Raw genomic sequence first — 21,508 nt, 5'->3', positions numbered from 1 at the left:
ATGGCCTGCTCGTTCACCGCATCTCAACCCGTGCGATTTCTGGTTATGGGGCCACCTCAGAAGTATCGTGCACGCGTAGCCAGTTCCAGATGTGGAGACAGTGGAGCAGCGTATTCATCCTGCCTATGACGCTGTTATGGTGCAGCCTGGCCGGTGTGAGACAGAGCACGCTACGGCGCGTATGCACGCATACGTTGAGGCACATGGAAAGCATTTGCAGTACATAGTGAAACTGTCACTGCGTGGTACAGCGAGTATTAGGCCGCAGTCTTTGTAACAGTGTACGATTGAATGAATGGTTTCTAACGTGGAAACCATGCGTTTGCCGACACAAATTCATTAGACCTTTCTTGTTCCGTATCCTCTCATCCATCAATCCCTAGAGTCTGTACGCGGTGGTAAAAACCATCCTGTATACGCAACATGAAGACCAAATGGCATTCCAACTGGAGCTTTCCTCAAAACTAAAAGCAATGATACAGTGATACGCAATGACGTTGCATAGTTCGCTCTCACTAGTCTTGTGACTGCACCGTTACCCAAAGCAGTTATCCCAACAAGTTCATTCCGGCGTGTACCACGGGTAGGTCACGCCCGACTCTGCCAGTTATGCTACTGGGAAGAAAGTAGCGTGTGACGTACGTATTGCCTATCATCGAGGAGCAATGTACAGTACTGATACAAGTTTGTGTGACCCTTGGACGAGACAATTATTTTACATCGTCTATCGCTGTTTTAAAAACAAAAGCTCAATATTTTCAAGTAGCAATCTAGTGTGTTTGAATACGACCGCCACCCCACGGTGCCGGCGTGAACTTCTCAGACCACCAGATAAGACTGCCGTGATTAAATATAATAGCACCCACACCATGAGGTGTCTGTAGTAGTAACGGATCAAACACTTACCTGAGTTGCCGGTTGTTAAACTATGTACGGTGGCTTCTATATAGGATTCGGAAACAGAAATTCGTAAAAATCTCAATGAAAAAGTTAAACATATTGTTCATTACTTCACAAAAATTGTTATCCGTTATCATACCCAGACTCCTATGAATCGAAGAAAGTAAAATTTTTTACCTGTAACAGAAACTGGGTGACTGCAGCCAGTACATACGACTACCGCCACAAAAATGCGGACGAACCAACTAAAGCCTCTGCAGAACATGGCAGAAGGTCTCAGGTGTCGAGCCAAGTAAAGAACTTTTCCCTCAGAATAACTTCACCACACTTGTAGTCTGCTGAACAACCTGAAATTTTACGAACAAGTGTAACCACAAAACACATTTTTTACCACTACCTGTATAGTGAATAAAGTAGCGTAAAGTAATATGGATTACACCATTTTACAAGATGGATGCCACTCCGTTGTTCCGAATATACAGGGTGATTCACGAAGGTATGCAAATATTTTAATTTGTTATTCCACAACTAAAACTAAAGTAAAAAGTTCATATAAACATAGGTCCGCAAATGTTTAGTTATGGAGTTACGGCTAATAAAAGATTTTGCTTGAAATGGAGCAACTTCCTCAATATGAAGCCATCGAATATCAGTATGAGGTTTAAGTAAAGTCCGATTTCCATTTATTTTGTTGTTCTTGGTCTGATGAATCTAATAAAACATGTCCCAACGTGTATCTGCAGTAGTTTTCAGAAGATCCTGAGAAGCAAACACGTAATTATGTAAATTTTTTATTTATTTACTACTTCACCTTTTTTTTCAAAAAAAAAAAAAAAAATCCAGACAACTGCGCTCTAAGAAACACAGGGTGTATCAAAAACTACCATCCGATTTCAAAAATTATAACAATTATGTTACTTGAGGTAAGTTCATGAACAACTTAGTGCTGAAAACAGCAAATTCTCGAGTTTTACGTGGTTTCCGCTAGGTAGCAGCAGTCTGCGCCCATCTCAGTTCTGGTAAAAATGGTGTCGCGACAACAGAGAGCGTTTCGTGTTATACGTTTTGCGCAGTGCTGGTCAGTAAGAACAGTTCATCGTGACCTTCGTACTAGGTATGGTGTGGATACGCCTACAGCACAGAGCATTAGATGATGGCATGCACAATTCCGAGAAACAGGCTGGTTGTGTGAAAGAAAATCGCCGGGCCGTCCCCGAGTGTCTGACACAGACGTCGAACGTATCCGCCATAGTTTCACAAGCAGTCCGCAGAAGTCCGTATGACAGCTCAACATGCCCCAAATGTCCATCTGGCGTGTGCTCCGTCGACGTTTACGCACGAAACCATACAAAATTCAGCTAATGCAAGCTCTTCGTGAAGGTGACAAACAACAACGTGTTGAGTTCTGTAATTTCGTTCTCAGGAAGATGGAGGATGACAGTTTTCTTCCACGCTTCGTGTTTAGTGACGAGGCAACATTCTGCTGAAATGGAAGTGTGAACCGTTATAATGTGAGAATATGGGGTACAGAAGAACCAGATGAAGTTTTACGACATGAGAGAGATTCACCAAAATTTAATGTATTTTGTGTAGTTTCACAGGAAAAAGGTGTAAGGTCCACGTTTCTTTTCCGAGAGCACTGCTACGGGAAGCTCATACCTTGATATGCTTCACAACTTTCTTTTTCCACAATTCGAGACTGATTCGGACGACTTCATTTACCGACAAGGTGGGGCACCGCCACACTGGCATCTGAAGGAGCGGGATTTCTGAAATCAAATGATTACCGAACGATGGATCGGTCGCACTGAACCAAATGATTCAGCCTTACATTACTGACCTTCAAGCTAACAGGACCTGACTGTATGTGATTATTTGTTGTGCGGGTTTATAAAAGATTCTGTTTGTGTGCCTCCATTACGAACAACAATGAATCAACTTAGACATCACATAACAGCAGCTGTGGAAGCTGTAACTCAAGACATGCTCGCTGTAGTGTGGGAAAAATTTTAATATCGCATTGACATATGCTGTACTGCTCAAGACGGGTATATTACACACCTATATAAAAGCATGAAAAAAAAGTTTTTTCTGTTTCCCGTTCCCGCTCCTCAAAAAACAAAATTCGTGGTATATGTTTATTAGTTTCAGAAATATAGACGTGGCAAATATAATGATTGTTTATGAAATGCCCTGTATAACGTTGGCAACTGAGTGCTGACTCGAATAGGGGCGATCTCCTAAACACGATATCATGAAAACAAAGATATCTCAGAGATGTTGGTGAGGAAACGAGCCCACCGCAAGATCGATCAAAATGTTGTGATAATTATCACAAAACGTAGGAATACTTTTCATGGCGAATATTGTGACAGGCCATTGATAATTAATAACTAACATGCTCTTCGGGCTGAAATGAAAGCTATAGACGTTCGTAAACACTACAAAAGTAATATTTCACGTATTTAACTTGCTCTATTTTGTAGCAGTACGGTTGTATAAATGTGCCAATACTCTGAACTTGCCGCAGCTGCACGTAATAAAGAGTTAGTTTGAGTTATTTAATTGCATGCGTAATCATAATTGATGGTGATACCGTAATTAATGTTGAATGCTATTTCAGCCTAGGTTTACTGATTGATGAAAATGGACGTTAGTGAAAATACTAAATAAAAAAGTAAAAGATGCGTTTTGTGTAACGTCTTAGAGAATAAATGAACAAATGGCAGATGGGCGCTCCTCTTACATGAGCGATACATAATCCTATTTCTTTAAGTAGCATAATTCTTGTGTGTACAGAACAACTTACTTGAATATGATTTACATTTTTGTTAATATCTTATGCAATATTGCAGTTCTCATGTTTTGAGTGGCCAAAAAATGACCGTGATATGTAAGGATATTTTTAATTTAATTATTTTGAATTTAGTGTAAACTACGTATGTAGGACAGCCTTAAATGTGAATATTGCTCAGAGTTAAACGTCGTGTCCGTGATACGTGACGCCACAGAGTGAGCGCGAATCACTGCGCGTGTTGACTTTGCTTCTTTCGTTTCTTTCGTTCTATGGTGTTTCGTCGTTCGAGTGTCGGCAGCTTGCTGGCTTGGAAGGTCGTTCCGGTAAATCTGAAGAGAGATCTGCTCTGCAATATAGCCGTGCGATTTAGCGCGAACTATTTCTGGGTGTGCAGTGTGGGTTTCCCTTAATTTACTGAGCTCTGCCCCACACTTTCACTTCGTGCAGGATTTGAAGTACCCTAAACACAGTCAGATAATTTATTTTGGAACACTTGTTGGAACTTTAGCTTCGTACTTGTGAGAATGAAGACAGAAGTGAACTTATAGGTTGACAATTATTCAAGTATATGAAATGAAATCGCCATAACTTATCAACGGTTTGCGTTAAAAGTGCACGGTTGGCAGATGAGCGTGATGGGGATTAGTACGTGCATGCGTTTGGTTTGGTCTAGCCATGAAGCACACTTTAATTTTCGTGGGTTCCTCGATAAGCAAACCTGGCTCATTTGGTGGACTGGGAATCCGCATTCAGCGATCGAGAAATCTCTCAACCCTCAACGGGTCACGTAGCAGTCGGTGCGATACTGCTTTGGTGGCTATCAAAAGGTACGTGAAGGTTTTGAAAAATGATATCATCCCCAATATCCAAAGTGACCCTGATTTCGACAAGATGTGGTTCATGCAAGATGGAGCTCGACACCATCGAAGCAGGAGAGTGTTTGATGTCCTGGAGGGGACCGCATGCTGGCTCTGGGATACCCAGGGGCCCCTGTCATGGACCTCGACTGACAGCCATATTCTACGGATCTGAACACATGCGATTCCTTTTTGTGGCGCTGTATGAGAGATAAGATGTACATCAAGAACGGCAAGATCATTCCTCAGCTGAAGACAGCCGTTCAGGAGGTCATCGGCAGCATCGATGTTGCGACGCTTCAGCGGGTCCTGCGGAATTTCGCTATTCGTTTGCACCACATCATCGCCAATGATGCCAGGCGTATCGAACATCTCATGAGCTAAATTCGAATACTTGTAGTGGCGTTTACGTGTCTAGTAAAGTGCGTGCACGCCTGGTAGTTTGTGACCAATTTATGATTTTTCTCATATAGTTCAATAATTGTCACCTTGTAGATTATTTTGCTACAGCTGATGTTATTGGTCGTATGTGATGATGAGCAGTGAACGATGTTTGGTATCGTGTTCTGTAAAGGAACAAAGTTTCTTGAAATGTTTGTACAAAGTAGTATGGTTTTCTGCCTTAAAGAAGGTCTTCTTGTTGGTTAAGCCTCTTTCACTTTTCTGCAGTGAACACACAGTGCGTAGTCGGGCGATCACTCTCTTGTATAAATAATTCAAAAGCCAAGGTCACATAAATACTGTTTACTGGGTAACCTGTTTCAACACAGTAAAGGTGCCATCATCGGATCTGAATCTAGCTTGACATTTATAATCCATTTTTATTAAACGATACATGAGGCAGACCAGCTGATATAAAATCATTGTCACAAAAAAATTAAAACCATCTGCTCTCATGGTCATTCTTTTCCATCATTTCTCATCTGCACACCAGCGCATTAAAACGTCGGTGTGCAACCAACCTCTGTGACACATAAAGGCGAACCAGCCCGTAGTGCAGGTCTGATATTCTGGCCTTGTGGATTTCAGACACCGCTGCCAGAAGATACGGAGGAGACTCATTTGTAAATAAAATGTACAGTTTAGAATTTGGACATCGAACAGGAAATTTTTTTATACGTAAATTCACGAATTCTTTAGAAAGTAAGGAAATATAAAGATTTTTATTCTCAGCACAGAACTTAATAATTGGAAAAATAAATTATTTAACGAAGCCATTCTATTCTACTTTTTGCAAGTCCTGTAAACAATAGACAATAACCTGCATGATTCAACGAATTTGAGAGTTAAAATCTATATGCTGACTTCACACAAAATCCTAAGTAGTTTTTTCCTTCTGTTAAATCAGCTAAAGTACTAAAGCCATATGTCCTGACACTACGGACTACAATGGCGTCGAAACGAGGTATAACAGCTGACATAGTAAACCTTGTTTCCAAATAAATGTCCACTGGACAGAGATATAACTGAAATCACTCTACAGAGGAATAACCACTGGACCTGACAGAATGTCAGTACATTTCTATGTAGAGCATGCAAAAGAATTTTCTCTTCTTCTAGAAGCAATGTATCGTATATCATTTGAGGGGCGAAGCGTTGTAGATTTGGAATTCTCTCTTTATAGTTTCTAATTGTATTAGGGATAAATAAGGAAATGTAACGTTATCTACAACTTGTACAGAAACTGGACTGCAATTATAAGTGTCAAAGAACATGAAAAGGTAACTTTGAAGCCTACAGCATACGTAATTAAATCTACACATTGATCGTCCTGTGAAGAAACCAAGGACAAACTGATAAAGGAAAAAAAAAAAAAACTAATGTAGAAGAACTGTAAAATTTAAGGCTATCAGACGAAATATTAATTACGTCAGAGACAGCAAATGATTTGAAAGATCAGTTGAACATAATGGATATAGGCCTGAGAAGAGGTTGTAAAATGAACATCAATAAAAGTGTGACAATAATTCTGAAATTTCGTCGAATTAGATGAAGTGACGAGTAGAGAATTAAGTTCGGAAATGAATCACTAAGAATAGTTGCAAAACTTTGTTATTCGGACAGGAAAAGGACTGTTGATTCCCCATGTAGATGCGATATAAAATGCAGATTGGAACATCATGAAAGGAATTGCTAAAAAGGAGGAATCTATTAAGATCCGATATCAGTTTAAGTGTTAGTTAATGGTATCTGCTACGAGTTCAGCCGTGAGTGGAAGTGAAACGTGGATGATAAATAGTTCAGACAAGAATATAATAGTAGATTTTGAAATGTGGTGCAACGGAGAACGTTGGAGGTTAGATGGGTAGATAGAATAACAGATAATGAGTTACTGAATCAAACTGCAAGAAAAAGAAATTTACGTCACAACTTGAATAAAAGAAGAAATCCGTTGATAGGACAAATCATGATACATAACATAGGAATGTGGGGGAGGTAAGAGTTTCGGAAGGAAATCTAATACTGAATACTATAAGCAGACCTAAACGAATGTAGGTGAGAGAAGTTATCCCGAGATGCAGAGTTTTGCACAGGAGATATAAGCGTGGAGAGCAGCATCGAAGCAGTCAGTATTCGGACTAACGACCATGGCTACAGCTCAGTGATGCTGTGAAGTGGATTAATGTGGGTTTAGAGACAGCACTGATATCAGACGACCTTGCACATGTTGCCTCTGGTGGCTGCCAGCATTATCAATAGATTGGGCTTCGCTAGGCGTGCCCTACACCTAAACAGAACTGGGACGAGAAGATTGGTACAGCTGATTCATGAACATAGAGCAGGCGGACCTCGGGCAATAAGATGCGTTGTGAAACACCTCATGACACTGGCAGCAGAAATAGGTCTTTGCTAGGATAAATCCACACAACAGGTTTCCCTGCCTAAATACTATCTGCAACAAATTAAAAAATTCTCAATCAATGACACTTAAGACAGATTCTAACACATCTTCTACATGTCGTAAGGAAAAAGAGACCATTGATAAAAGCAATACAGGACACATCACAAACTTAACAATCATTCATATAAACATGCATTAGATACAAAATAAAATGTAAAAATTTTAGCTGAGTTTAGTCGTTGAACTGCGCATTACTGAGCGTTTGTCAAGAGACACAAAAATCGAATATGCAGTATTGTCGGTGCATGAAAGGACACTCTTATTGTATGACTACTTCAAATGGCGGAGAGTCACGTATATATTTCAGAAAAGGATCATAGTTTGAAGCAAGAATGACCTTAGTACGGTAAGTGAAGAAAAACTCTCTGATCTATTGACTATTGCATGGACAGGACCACATAACGCCAAGAAATTAATCAGTGTGGGTTTGTCTCAATCTCCTGGAGAGAGTGTGGACATTTTTCTCAATAAATTAACAGAAGTACTTGCAAAAATCGCAAGTACAATAGTCTACATGTTGTTGTGTAAAGACATAAACATATACACAGGTATCATAAATGAAACTAGTAGCATCCTCACAAATATCGTTCAGAATTTTGGGATATCCCTGTTGGTCAATAATACAGCAATGGTTACTACAATAACGGCGTCAGTGATTGATCATGTGGCCAAAAGTATGGACAGGGAAAAGTGTGACATTGCTGTACAAGATCTTGGTCTATCAGAGCGTTTCTGTCAAATAACAGTAAAAACGGGTATGGAGAATTCTCTAAATTGCAAGTTTATGGAACACAATTGTCAGAAATCATAATACAAGATTTTCCACAAGAACCAACAAACCAAACTTGGGATGAAGTGTATTGAAAAACGAATGTATATGTAAAATCGTCTAAATTCTCAACACTTAAAATGGATTTTCAAATGACCTTTTGAAAAACATCTAAATCAGTAAAAAAGTCTCACAAAAACCAATGGATAACAGCAGTTGTTAAGAAGTACTTCCAAATCTTGTGTACCTCGGTTACATTATAAACAATCATAATGAACCAGAATTATTAAATCTTTAACGCAGTTGCTAAAAGAATTACAAAACGTTGCTAACTGCTGCAAAAAGTCATAAGTGCAATTTTCTTGCTACATCATCAGAGCAAGAAGCTAGTAAAACTATGCATAAGTAAAATATAAAAGGTCACTAGGATTAGGTGAAGTAACAATGTGTATACTGAAACACTGCACAGAGAATATACAAGCTCCCTTAATAAACATGACAGACGAATTTCTTCACATCAGGGAAATATCCAGAATGTTTAAAACGGGCAAGAGGTGTACCCCTACTAAAGAGAGGTAAGCAGAATGTATATGTATGTAGAAAATTAGTGGCCCATTTCTCTGTTGTAGCCATTCTCGAAAATAATATAAACACTTACGAAAGACGGATTAATGAGTTACATGAATAAATACAAGATTTAAGTGAATCATTGCTGTATTTCGAAGTAGTATGATTACAGACCCCCTCACCCCCCCCCCCCCCCTCCCACCAAGGACCATGGACCTTGTCGTTAGTGGGGAGGTTTGCGTGCCTCAGTGATACAGATAGTGGTACCATAGGTGCAACCTTAATGGAGGGGTATCTGTGGAAAGGCCAGCCAAACGTGTGGTTCCTGAAGAGGGGCAGCAGCCTTTTGAGTTGTTGCAAGAGTCTAGATGATTGACTGACCTGGCCTTGTAGCACTAGCCAAAACGGCCTTGCTGTGCTGGTACTGCGAATGGCTGAAAGCAAGAGGAAACGGGAAACTCCAGCGGAATTTTTTCCCGAGGGCTTGCAGCTTTACTGTATGATTAACTGATGATGACGTCCTCTTGGGTAAAATATTCCAGAGGCAAAATAGTCCCCCATTCGGATCTCTTGGCGGGGACTACTAAAGAGGACGTTGTTATTGGCAGAAAGAAAACTAAGGTTCTACGGATCGGAGCGTGGAATGTCAGGTCCCTTAATCGGGCAGGTGGGTTAGAAAATTAAAAAAGGGAAATGGATAGCTTAAAGCTATACACAGTGGAATTAATGAAGTTCGGTGGCAGGAGGAACTAGACTTCTGGTGAGGTGAATACCGGGTTATAAACAAAAAAAAATTGGGGGTAGTGCAGGAGTAGGTTTATTGATGAACATAAAATAGGAGCGCGGTAAGCTACTTTTAACAGCTTAGTGAACACATTATTGTAGCCACGATATACACGAAGCCCACGCCTACCACAGTAGTACAAGTTTATATGCCAACTAGCTCACCAGACGACGAAGTGATTGAAGAAATCAGTTATGAGATAAAAGGATTTATTCAGATAGTGAAGGGAGACGAAAATGCAATAGTCATGGGAGACTGGAATTCGACATTAGAAAAAGGAAGATAAGGAAAAGTAATAGGTGAACATGGAATGAGGGTAAGGAAAGAAACAGGAAACCGCCTCGTAGAATTTTGCACAGAGCATAACTTAATCGTAGCTAACACTTGCTTTATGAATCATGAAAGAAGATTATATACTTGGAAGAGGCCTGGAGACACTGAAAGGTTTCAGATAGATTATGTAATGGTAAGACAGAGATTTAAGAACCAGGTTTTAAATTGCCAGCCATTTCCATGGGCTGATGTGGACTCTGACCACAATCTATTGTTTATGAACTGTAGCTTAAAATTGAAGAAATGGCAAAACGGTAGGAATTCAAGGAGATGGGAGAGGTTGCAGAGAGTTTGAGAGAGCGCATTGGGGAACAACTGATTACAATGGGGGAAAGAAATATAGTAGGAGAAGTATGGGTAACTTTCAGAGACGAAATAGTAAAGGCAGGAGAGGATCAAGTAGATAAAAAGACGAGGGCTAGTAGAAATCCTTGGGTAACAGAAAAGATATTGAATTTGATTGATAACAGGAGAAAATATAAAATACAGTAAATGAAGCTGGCAAAAAAGAATACAAACCTCTCAAAAATTGGGGATATGACACTGCGTGAAGATTTTGGCAGAGCATATAAAGACCTAAGTGGAAACAAGGCTCCAGGAGTAGACAACATACCATTAGAACTACTGATAGCCTTGGGTGAGCGAGCCCTGGCAAAACTCTACCATCTGATGAGCAAGATGTATGAGACAGGCTAAATACCCTCAGACTTCAAGAAGAATGTAATCCCAAAAAAAGTAGGTGTTGACAGGTGTGAAAATTACCGAAGTATCAGTTTAATAAATCGCAGCTGCAATATGCTAACAGTAATTCTTTACAAACGAATGGAAATACAGGTAGAAGGCGACCTCTGGGAAAATAGGTTTGGATTCTGTACAAATGTTGAAACACAAGAGCCAATACAGACATTACGACTTATCTTAGAAGATAGATTAAGGAAAGGCTAACATACGTTTCTAGCATCTGTAGACTTAGAGAATGATTTTGTCAATGTTGACTGGGATAATCTCTTTCAAATTCTGAGGGTGGCAGGGTTAGAATAGCGAAAAGCTATATGCAATTTTACAGAACTCAGATGACAGTTGTAACAACACTAAGCAAGCAGTAAAGGAAACAAAAGAAAAATTCGGAGTAGGAATTAAAATCCATGGCGAAGATATAAATACTTAAGGCTTGCTAATTACACTGTAATTCAGTCAGAGACAGCAAAGGACCTGGAAGAGGAGTTGAACTGAATGGGCAGTGTCGTGAAAGGAGGGTATGATATCAATGATATCAATGAAAGCAAAGCGAGGATAATGGAATGTAATTGAATGAAATCGGGTGATTCTGAGGGAATTAGATAAGGAAATGAGACAGTTAACGTAGTAAAGGAGTTTTGCTATTTGGGGAACAAAATAATTGATGTAGGTCGAAGTAGAGGGGATATAAAATGTAGACTGGCGATGGCAAGGAAAGCGTTTCTGCAGAAGAGAAATTTGTTAACATTTAGATTTAAATGTGAGGAAGTCGTTTTTGAAAGTATTTGTGTGGAGTGTAGCCATGCGTGGAAGTGAAACATGGACGAAAAATAGTTTAGACAAGAAGGGAATAGAAGCTTTCAAATGTGTTGCTACAGGAGAATGCTGAAGATTAGATGGGTAGACCACATAGCTAATGACGAGGTATTGAACAGATTTGGGGAGACGAGAAATTTGTGGCAGAGTTTGACTAGAAAGGACCGGTTGGCTTCCCCAAATCGCTCCAGGCAAATGCCGGGATGGTTCCTTTCAAAGGGCACGGCCGACTTCCTTCCCCATCCTTCCCTAATCCGATGAGACCGATGACCTCGCTGTCTGGTCTCCTTCCCCAAACCAACCAACCAACCAACCGGTTGGCAGGACATGTTCTGAGGCATCAAGGGATCACCAATTTATTATTGGAGGGCAGCGTGGAGGGTAAAAATTGTAGGGGGAGACCAAGAGATGAATACACTAAGCAGATTCAGAGGGATGTAAGTCGCAGTAGGTACTTGGAGATTAAAACTGGCAGATTAAAACTGTGTGCCGGACCGAGACTTCGAGGAGTGCTAGTTCTGCAAGGTTCGCAGGAGAGCTTCTGTGAGGTTTGAAAAGTAGGAGACGAGGTACTGGCGGAAGTAAATCTGTGAGGAGGGGGCGTGAGTCGTGTTTGGGTAGCTCAGATGGTAGAGCACTCGTCCGCGAAAGGCAAAGGTCCCGGGTTCGAATCTTGGTCCGGCACACGGTTTTAATATGACGAAGTTGCTTTAAACGGACAAGTGCAGAACATTGCTTTGTGGCGGATGTTTGGCCACCGGAGTTGCTGAATCCGAGGGAGCGTAAAAATTAGTTCCACAGTGTGCTAGCCTGTGTGCCAACAGCTATAATTGTTGGTCCATATTTTAATCTCCACATCAGCAAACTGTTTCGTTGGGTTCTGGGCACAAGATTAATTACTGACGAGACTTGGCAGCTTTTAGCATGCCTAATTTATGTGTTTTCGAGGAGCCTTCCACCTTTTGGCTCTGAGTGCTATGCGACTTAACCTCTGAGGTCATCATTGGCCTAGAACTGAGAACTAACTAAACCTAACTAACCTAAGGACATCACACACATCCATCCCGAGGCAGGATTCGAACCTGCGACCGTAGCAGTCGCGCGGTTCCGGACTGAGCACCTAGAACCGCTAGACCACCGCGGCCGGCTCGACCGTTGTGGGCGCTCGGCTCCATACTGTAGCGCCTAGAACCGTAAGGCCACTTCAGCCAGCCCTTCCACCTATCGACCGTATGTTTGTGTTAAATAACAAATGTAGCCATTAACTCGCCAGTTTGAACTGAGAGCTTTGTCATGATTTTGGGAAATGCATTAAAACTTGGAATTGTCTCACGGACCGACCATTATACAGTCAAAGTGATGTCATATTCCGCAAATAATTCACTTGGCTAAGTTACATGCAAAACGTAATTAGTATAAGCTTTTATTGCAGCCGTTGCTTGTCTAGAATGTCTCCATATAGTTGATTAAGACATTTTGATTATGTTATTTATGAAACTAGTACATCGTTTGCTATTGGTTACTGTGCCATGAATTTCTTTCACTGGAAGCCTGGTATACATTCGTTATTGTTGTGCTCTTCAGTCCAGAGACTGGTTTGATGCAGCTCTCCATGCTACTCTATCCTGTGCAAGCTTCTTCATCTCCCAGTACCTACTGCAACCTACATCCTTCTGAATCTGCTTAGTGTATTCATCTCTTGGTCTTCCTCTACGATCTTTACCCTCCACTCTGCCCTCCAGTACTAAATTGGTTATCCCTTAATGTCTCAGAACATGTCCTGCCAACCGATCCTTTCTAGTCAAACTGTGCCACAAATTTCTCGTCCCCCCAATTCTGTTCAATACCTCCTCATTAGTTATGTGGTCTACCCATCTAATCTTCAGCATTCTTCTGTAGCAACACATTTGAAAGCTTCTATTCTCTTCTTGTCTAAACTATTTATCGTCCAAGTTTCACTTCCATACATGGCTATACTCCAAACAAATACTTTCAGAAACGACTTCCTCACATTTAAATCTATACCAGAAGTTAATAAATTTCTCTTCTTCAGAAATGCTTTCCTTGCCATTGCGAATCTGCATTCTATATCCTCTCTACTTCGACCATCAACTGTTATTTTGCTTTTTTCCTAATCTTATTCCCTCAGAATCACCATATTTAATTCAACTACATTTCATTATCGTCGTTTTGCTTTTGTTGTTGTTCATATTATATCCTCCTTTCAAGACACTGTGCATTCTGTTCGACTCCAGTAGCAGGCCCTTTGCTGCCTCTGACAGAATTACAATGACATCGACGATCCTCAAAATTTGTATTTCTAGTCCATGGATTTTAATTCCTACTCCGAGTTTTTCTTTTGTTTCCCTTACTGCTTGCTCAATATACAGATTGAATAACATCGGGGATAGGCTACAACCCTGTCTCACTCCTTTCCGAACCATTGCTTCCCTTTCATGCCTGTCAATTCATATAGCTGCCATCGGGTATCTGTACAAATTGTAAATAGCCTTTCGCTATTCTATCCCTTCCACCTTCAGAATTTGAAAGAGAGTATTCCAGTCAACATTGTCATACGATTTCCTTTCTTTAATCTATCTCCTAAGATAAGTTGTAGGGTTAGTATTGCCTCACGTGTTCCAACATATCGACGGAATCCAAACTTATTTTCCCCGATATCGGCTAGTAGTTGTGTTTCCATTCGTCTGTAAAGAATTCTTGTTAGTATTTTGCAGCCGTGACTTATTAAACTGTTAGGTCGGTAATTATCACATCTGTCAACAACTTCTTTCTGTGGGATTGGAATTATTGAATTCTTCTTGAAGTCTGAGGGTATTTCGCCTGTCTCATACATCTTGCTCAGCAGATGGTAGAGCCTTGTCAGGGTTGTCTCTCCCAAGGTTATCAGTAGTTCTATTTGAAGGTTGTCTACACATGGGGCCTTGTTTCGACGTAGATCTTTCAGTGCTCTTTCAGACTCTTCACGTAGCATCATATCTCCCATATTATCTTCATCTACATGCTCTTCCATTTCCTGAATATTGTCCTCAAGTGCATCGCCCTTGTATAGACCCTGTACATAGTCCTTCCACCTTTCTACTTTCCGTTCTTTGCTTCAAACTGGCTTTCCAACTGAGGCCTTGATATTCATACAACTGGTTCTCTTTTCTCCAAAGGTCTCTTTAATTATCCTGTAGGCAGCATCTATCTTATCCCTAGTGATATATGTCTCTACATCCTTACATTTCTCCTCTAGGTACCCTTGCTTAGCCATTTTGCACTTCTTGCCGATATCACTTTTGAGACATTATATTTCTTTTTGCCTGCTTCCTTACTGCATTTTTATATTTTCTCCTTTCATCAGTTAAATTCAATATTTCTTCTGTTACCCAATGATTTCTTCTAGCCCTCGTCTTTTTACCTACTCGATCCTGTGCTGCCTTTACTATTTCATCTCTGAAAGCTACCCACTCTTCATCTACTGTATTTCTTTCCCCTATTCATGTCAATCGTTCCCTAATGCTCTACCTGAAACTCTCTACAACCTCTGGTTCTGTCAGTTTACCCAGGTCCCATCTCCTTAAATTCCCACCTTTTTGCAGTCTCTTCAGTTTAAATTTACAGTTCATAGCCAATAGATTGTGGTCAGAGTCCACATCTGCCCCTGGAAATGTCTTACAATTTAAAACCTCGTTCGTAAATCTCTGTCTTACCATTATATAATCTATCTGAGACCTTCCAGTATCTCCACGCCTCTTCCTTGTATACAACCTTCTTTCATGATTCTTGAACCAAGTATTAGCTATGATTAAGTTATGCTCTGTGCAAAATTCTACCAGGTGGCTTCCTCTTTCATTCCTTTCCCCCATTCCATATTCATCTACTACTTTTCCTTCTCTTCCTTTTCGTACAATCGAATTCCAGTCACCCATGACTATCAAATTTTCGTCTTCCTTCATTATCTAAATAATTTCTTTTATCTCATCATACATTTCATCAATCTCTTCAACCTCTGCGGAACTAGTTGGCATAAAAACTTATACTACTGTGGTAGGCGTGGGCTTCGTGTCTATCTTGGCCACAATAATGCGTTCACTATGATGTTTGTAGTAACTTACCCGTGTTTCAAATTTTTTAGTCATTATTAAATCTACTCCTGCATTACCCCTATTTGATTTTGTTTTGATAACCCTGTAGTCACTTGACCAGAAGTCTTGTTCCTCCTGTTACCGAACTTCACTCATTCCCACTATATCTAACTTTAACCTATCCATTTCCCTTTTTAAATTTTCTAACCTACCCGCCCAATTAAGGGATCTGACACTCCACGCTCCGATCCGTAGAACGGCAGTTTTCATTCTCTTGATAACGATGGTCTCATAAGTTGTCCCCATCTGGAGATCCAAATGGGGGACTATTTTACCTCCATAATATTTTACCCAAAAGGACGCCATCATTTAACCATACAATAATGCTGCATGCCCCTGGGAAGAATTATGGTTGTAGTTCCCTTGTTTTCATATACATTTAATTTCACTTAATGATTCCTTCGTTTTTTGACTAATAATTTCATTCCGTTTGAATTTAACTAAATGCCAGTCTCGGTGTAAAGTTCGAAGCAACCTCTGCTGTTGCTCTGTGAAGTATGAGTAATCTTGCTAGATGACCTCAGAGTAATAAGTATCTTTAAATTTTGTGATCATGTAATATGCATAATTCTGTAATGACCGACTTCTGTAATTTTTCTAGATGTCGACTTTGTTTGATGAATTCGTATTGTGTGCTAGATTGTTTCATTTGGCCACCCACTCCTTACCCATCCAACCGAGTTCCCTGCTGCCTTAAGTATTGTACGCAAGGGATAAACCGAATGAGGTAGTACTGTCTTTAACCGACTGGCCTGATATTCGGGAGGGTGGATGGTCCGCTCTTCATTCTCCCACCCTAATTTAGATTTTCGTGGTATCCGTAAATCATCTTAGGTAAATGCTAGGTTTATTCCTACTATGAGGCCACGGCTATCTGTCACACTTTTTCCATTCTACGTCTATAAGCCTCTAATGTCTCTATCAGTGAATTTCGTTCACTTGTCGTTCTTAAATTGTAGTACCAAGACGTGTCCGATATGCCTGTAAAAAGTGATCTACTAATATAAAAAATTACTACTACTGCTACTAGCATTACTACTACAACAATTACACACAAATGCTAAAGTACTCTTACATACCTGGACAATACATGCATGGCAGAGTGATCACGAGTGTTCTGGACACAGTGTAACATGTTCGTCTGGACTTATTACCTCATTCGTTCCTCAGTTTATCAACATTCAGAGGTACAGTTTTCAGTCCTTCCTTGCCTTCTACAGATAATGGTCGACCTATCGTAGTCGCTACGTAGCACGCCATACAGTTATAACTACTGTTACCAAAATCATACCCAGTATCTGAGCTAAGAGGCAATTGCTACTAAATTTGTGGATGGGGAATGTGTGGAAAAAGCGAAGCACAATTTATTAGGCAAGAAACTAAAAAATTATGAAAAACAGTTTATCAGTGCCACATTTTCGTAGTAGGTACCTACTAAAATAAATAACTCCCTCATAACCTCCTTGCCATGTAGGGCCGACCCTCAACCGTATCAATCTCTGCTATAGCGATTCTGGTTACTTCTTCAAAGTGGGAACAAACCCAGTACTGGCCTAATAGATTTATATCTATTTTAATCTGGTCCTGAGTTATTAAGTTCGTATCTAATCATTTAATGACTGGGGCCATACTTCCTGACAGACTTCAATGAAGTGTGGAAACAGAGACCTGCAAAGATGCAGATGCCGGCCGGTGTGGCCGTGCGGTTCAAGGCGCTTCAGTCTGGAACCCCGTGACCGCTACGGTCGCAGGTTCGAATCCTGCGTCGGGCATGGATGTGTGTGATGTCCTTAGGTTAGTTAGGTATAAGTAGTTCTAAGTTCTAGGGGACTGATGACCTCAGATGTTAAGTCCCCAGAGCCATTTGAACCATTTTGAAAAATGCAGATAATCGAAATTAGTTACAGACCTATTAGAGTCCTTCAATTCTTTTCAAAACTCTATGAGAGTGTGGCTCGGATACAATACTGATTTGTGTGACTAACTTCTTAACAGCCGCTCAGTTTGCCTTTCGCAAAAATTTCTGTATAGAGAAAACACTACTGAATCTCAGAAACTGAACGATTGCCGAGGTAAGCAAAATTAAAGATCTCGCTGTATATTTTGTGAAGTTGCCAAAGTCTTTGACTGTGAGGGCCACAAAGTTCTACAGAGAAATCAATTAGATGTAGTATGAAATGGCATCCTTTCTCCATTGGTGGAGTCTGACCTACATAACAGAAATCGCAGGGTGTCGCCGGAATGAAACTGACCTCGGAATGGGGGAAAATGGCGTGCGAGGTCCCATAAAGACATCGGTAAAAGGCACACTCTTGTTGTTAATCCTCATAAAACTATGTCGCCTTCCAGCGACTTTAAAGTGAGGTTTCAGACATGCAATAATTACCTGCTGCCAACAGAAGTATGCATTTCAGATCTTAAACTAAATTAAACGCAGTGTCTATAAAATTCCTATTGCTTCGTGCGTCAAAGAGAATACTTTAGTCCTATATGAGAATTTTAAAATGTGCAAATTTTTTAAAGACGAAAGCGAGTTAGCTGAACCAGGGATGTGGTTGTGTAAAGGTGGGCCGAAGGAGAGTCTTGTTTTATTAGTAGGGAAAGTAATGATTTTACTCAGAAGAGTTTAGTAATAGTCGGAGGGAAAAGAAGGCAGTGGAAGTAGTTTGAGCACCCAGGGACTAAGGAAAATGTAAAGTAGCCAGCAACGTAACACAGCAGCACTGTCGCATTAAAATACAAAAATGTGTGGAGAGACCATTATTCGTTTCGAAATTATTGACAGAGAGGTAAGAAGACAGAAGGAAAGAGAAAAGGTCCAAGAACTCAAATTTCACCTGTGTATCGACGGAAACGATATAAGATTATCAAGAAGAAGTGTGGAGACAAGGGAAGTACGAGAAGGAACCAATAGTTATTACAGAACACGGGTATACGTTACACTAAGAGAGAATGTGTACGAAACAAAAGAGTTATTTCGTCTGAGAAATAGAGTGAGACTCTGAACTACAGCAATGGTGCAGACTTTGATATAAAACTTGAGTGTGTACCGACTTGGTTGCTGAGCGAATGGGAAGTAATAAACTGATTAAGTATTGCACAAATTATTTAATGTCAGGACCAAAACACACGTTCTCAAAAGTGTGACATCAAATAAAGTGACGCCATTGAACTTGAGTGACGGACTGTAAATTTTACGGCAACATGTGTTAACGAAACTGAACTTCTACAGACACCGTGTCATGTAGACGATGTTGTTGATATGAGAAGAGATAAAAAACATTAAGAGGCGTCCGATGAGGGGAGCGCAGGAGACATGCAAATTGGTCTCCCCATTCGATCTAGTGACTGGCATCGTGTACGTCACGTACTTGCACACGTAAGGCTGCAGGCGTTCCAAATAGTCGTCGTTTCGAACAGCTACTGTTGTGCACAACGTTCTTGAGTAAACTTCTGGAATCAGCCTGCACATAAACTGAACATCCAGCTTTCCTCCATGTTGTTACTTAGTTTAGTGAAAACATATATGAACCCAGAGCATCTGACTTTCTTCCTGCTGGCAAACAGATGTTACGTACATTACCACTCTGTAGAAGTGTTCCAGCAACTGTCGCCTGAAACGTCCTGGCAGATCAAAACTATGTGCCGGACCAAGACTCGAACTCGGGAACTTTGCCTTTCGCGGGAAAGTGCTCTGGCGGGAAGTTTCAACTTAGGCACACTCTGATGCGGAGTGAAAACTTCTACATCTACATCTACATACATACTCCGCAATCCCCCATACGGTGCTTGGTGGAGGGTACTTCGTACCACAACTAGCATCTTCTCTCCCTGTTTCACTCCCAAACAGAACGAGGGAAAAATGACTGCCTATATGACTCTCTACGAGCCCTAATCTCTCTTATCTTATCTTTGTGGTCTTTCCGCGAAATGTAAGTTGGCGGCAGTAAAATTGTACTGCAGTCAGCCTCAAATGCTGGTTCTCTAAATTTCCTCCGTAGCGATTCACGAAAACGCTTCCTTCCCTCTAGAGACTCCTACCCGTGTTCCTGAAGCATTTCTGTAACACTCGCGTGATGATCAAACCCACCAGTAACAAATATAGTAACCCGTCTCTGAATTGCTTCTATGTCCTCCCTCAATCCGACCTGACAGGGATCCCAAGCACTCGAACAGTACTCAAGAATAGGTCGTATTAGTGTTTTATAAGCGCTCTCCTTTACAGATGAACCACATCTTCCCAAAATTCTACCAATGAACCGAAGACGACTATCCGCCTTCCCCACAACTGCCGTTACATGCTTGTCCCACTTCATTGCGGAAGCCTCACCTGCTTCAGTTGTCATTTAGATCCGACAAGTGTACGTCAAAAGCAACATTCGTTCTGAAACCACTTTCAAAACCGTGCAACTCGGGACAATAATAGCTACTGCTAGTAGCACCATTATTTCCATTGTGCTGTAAGAATCAGTATTTACCAAAGATCATAGCTGACAGGAGACAATGCAGGAGTTCATAATAAGAGGTGTCACGCTACAGGCAGAGGAAAATAGTTGGGAAAAGAGAAAAACAGCTCGGTCTCACTTTAGTTTTTCCCCGTTTTCATACCCGCCGCTTTTAAGTGTGGACAACACTGAGAACAGGAGATTGAGGGAAGTTACACGCACAGTATATACTTTACGTTGATGGAAGGAGTACGTGGAGACTCACCAGATACGTCGGGCGCCGCGGCAGCCAGTGCAGTGGTGGTCGGCAGCGAGACTCGCCTCTTGTCATGGACTGGTCTGCCGCCTCCCACCCACTCTGTCCGCAGTTTTCCTCGAGACCCCCTCCCTCCCCCCCACTCCTTCCCCCTCCCCCCTCCGCACCGACAACGATAACCCTTGCATAGGTCTGACATTCGAAGTATTTTTCCCGTCTCTTCTTAGTCGAAGAACTAAGAAATCTTGCTTTTACGCAAACCCAGTAAGTGAATTCAAGTCGCGTATTGTGTCATCCAGTGGCCATACTGGCATCGTAATGCAAAGTGATGCATTCGGTATTTCTAAAATGTTTCACCGCGAAATGCGGTCCCTCCTTTCAATCATCGCACGAACACCGAAACTGCAGAGATTGAGATGAGCGATCGCGGAACAGAGTGGCTGGAACCTCTCACTAGCAGAAAGCCACGTGAGCCACATCAGATGTTGTTCGTTCCCAGCCTCTGCCCACTCCATTCCCCGACAACGACGTACTTGCCCACCACGAGGTGTTCATTTCAGTGGCCTTCCCCTCTCCTTCTGCGAGATACGCATCCCGGACAGACAATTACTCGCCCTCAGGAGGCGCCTCGCACTTGCCGTCAGCACTACGTCCAGCCATGACAGTGGTCCCGGTCCAGCGATGCGCCCTACATTTGATGACTAGATTTGTAGAGCTACAAAATTGAGAAGATCTTGACTGCTTCATTTCGTTCGCTGTTCCAAACGCTCCTTGGCCTTTTCTATATCCTTCTTGTTGGAGGAGAAGGAGTTCGCGCCTGAAAGTGTATAAAGATGTCGATAATCTTTGAGGGGGGAAACCACATGAGGAAGCTGTTTGACACCGAATTTTCGAGATTCTTTTGGGGTGGGAAGATTTAATCAGAATTTTAAGCAATTTTTATATCAGTTAATTCATATTTCGAACAGTTTTTGTGAATTTTTTTGAATAATTTCAGCCAAAATCAACAAAGTTAGGCTGTGAAGTCCGCTGAAGGTTGTGAGTATAGTTCTCCAATTGCGTGCAGTGCAGCCATTCCAATTTTCATCTGAAATCAAAAAGTTTTTGATTTTACATTAATAGCTTATTTTCTAAGAATATGAAGCTCAGTGCAGGTGAAAATAATGAATATTAAAATGTCTTCAGGCGTTGGAACA

General features: G+C 41.1%; 1 long non-coding RNA gene across 2 annotated transcripts in view; it reads right to left on the bottom strand.

The window, feature by feature from the left end:
- LOC126212806 (uncharacterized) overlaps positions 1 to 20,394 on the bottom strand; it is a 156,467-nt gene extending 136,073 nt beyond the window's left edge. For both annotated transcript variants that reach the window (XR_007540913.1, XR_007540912.1), the window contains exons 1-2: positions 20,322 to 20,394; positions 1,078 to 1,247 (exon numbers count right to left, since the gene is read on the bottom strand). This is a non-coding gene — a long non-coding RNA (uncharacterized LOC126212806). The remainder of the gene's footprint in view (positions 1 to 1,077; positions 1,248 to 20,321) is intronic.
- Between the last annotated feature and the right edge of the window lie 1,114 nt (positions 20,395 to 21,508).

The sequence above is a fragment of the Schistocerca nitens genome, chromosome 11, assembly GCF_023898315.1.
Source record: "Schistocerca nitens isolate TAMUIC-IGC-003100 chromosome 11, iqSchNite1.1, whole genome shotgun sequence".
In the NCBI taxonomy this organism is placed as follows: Eukaryota; Metazoa; Arthropoda; class Insecta; order Orthoptera; family Acrididae; genus Schistocerca; species Schistocerca nitens.
This window is presented reverse-complemented; position numbering and strand designations above follow the sequence as displayed.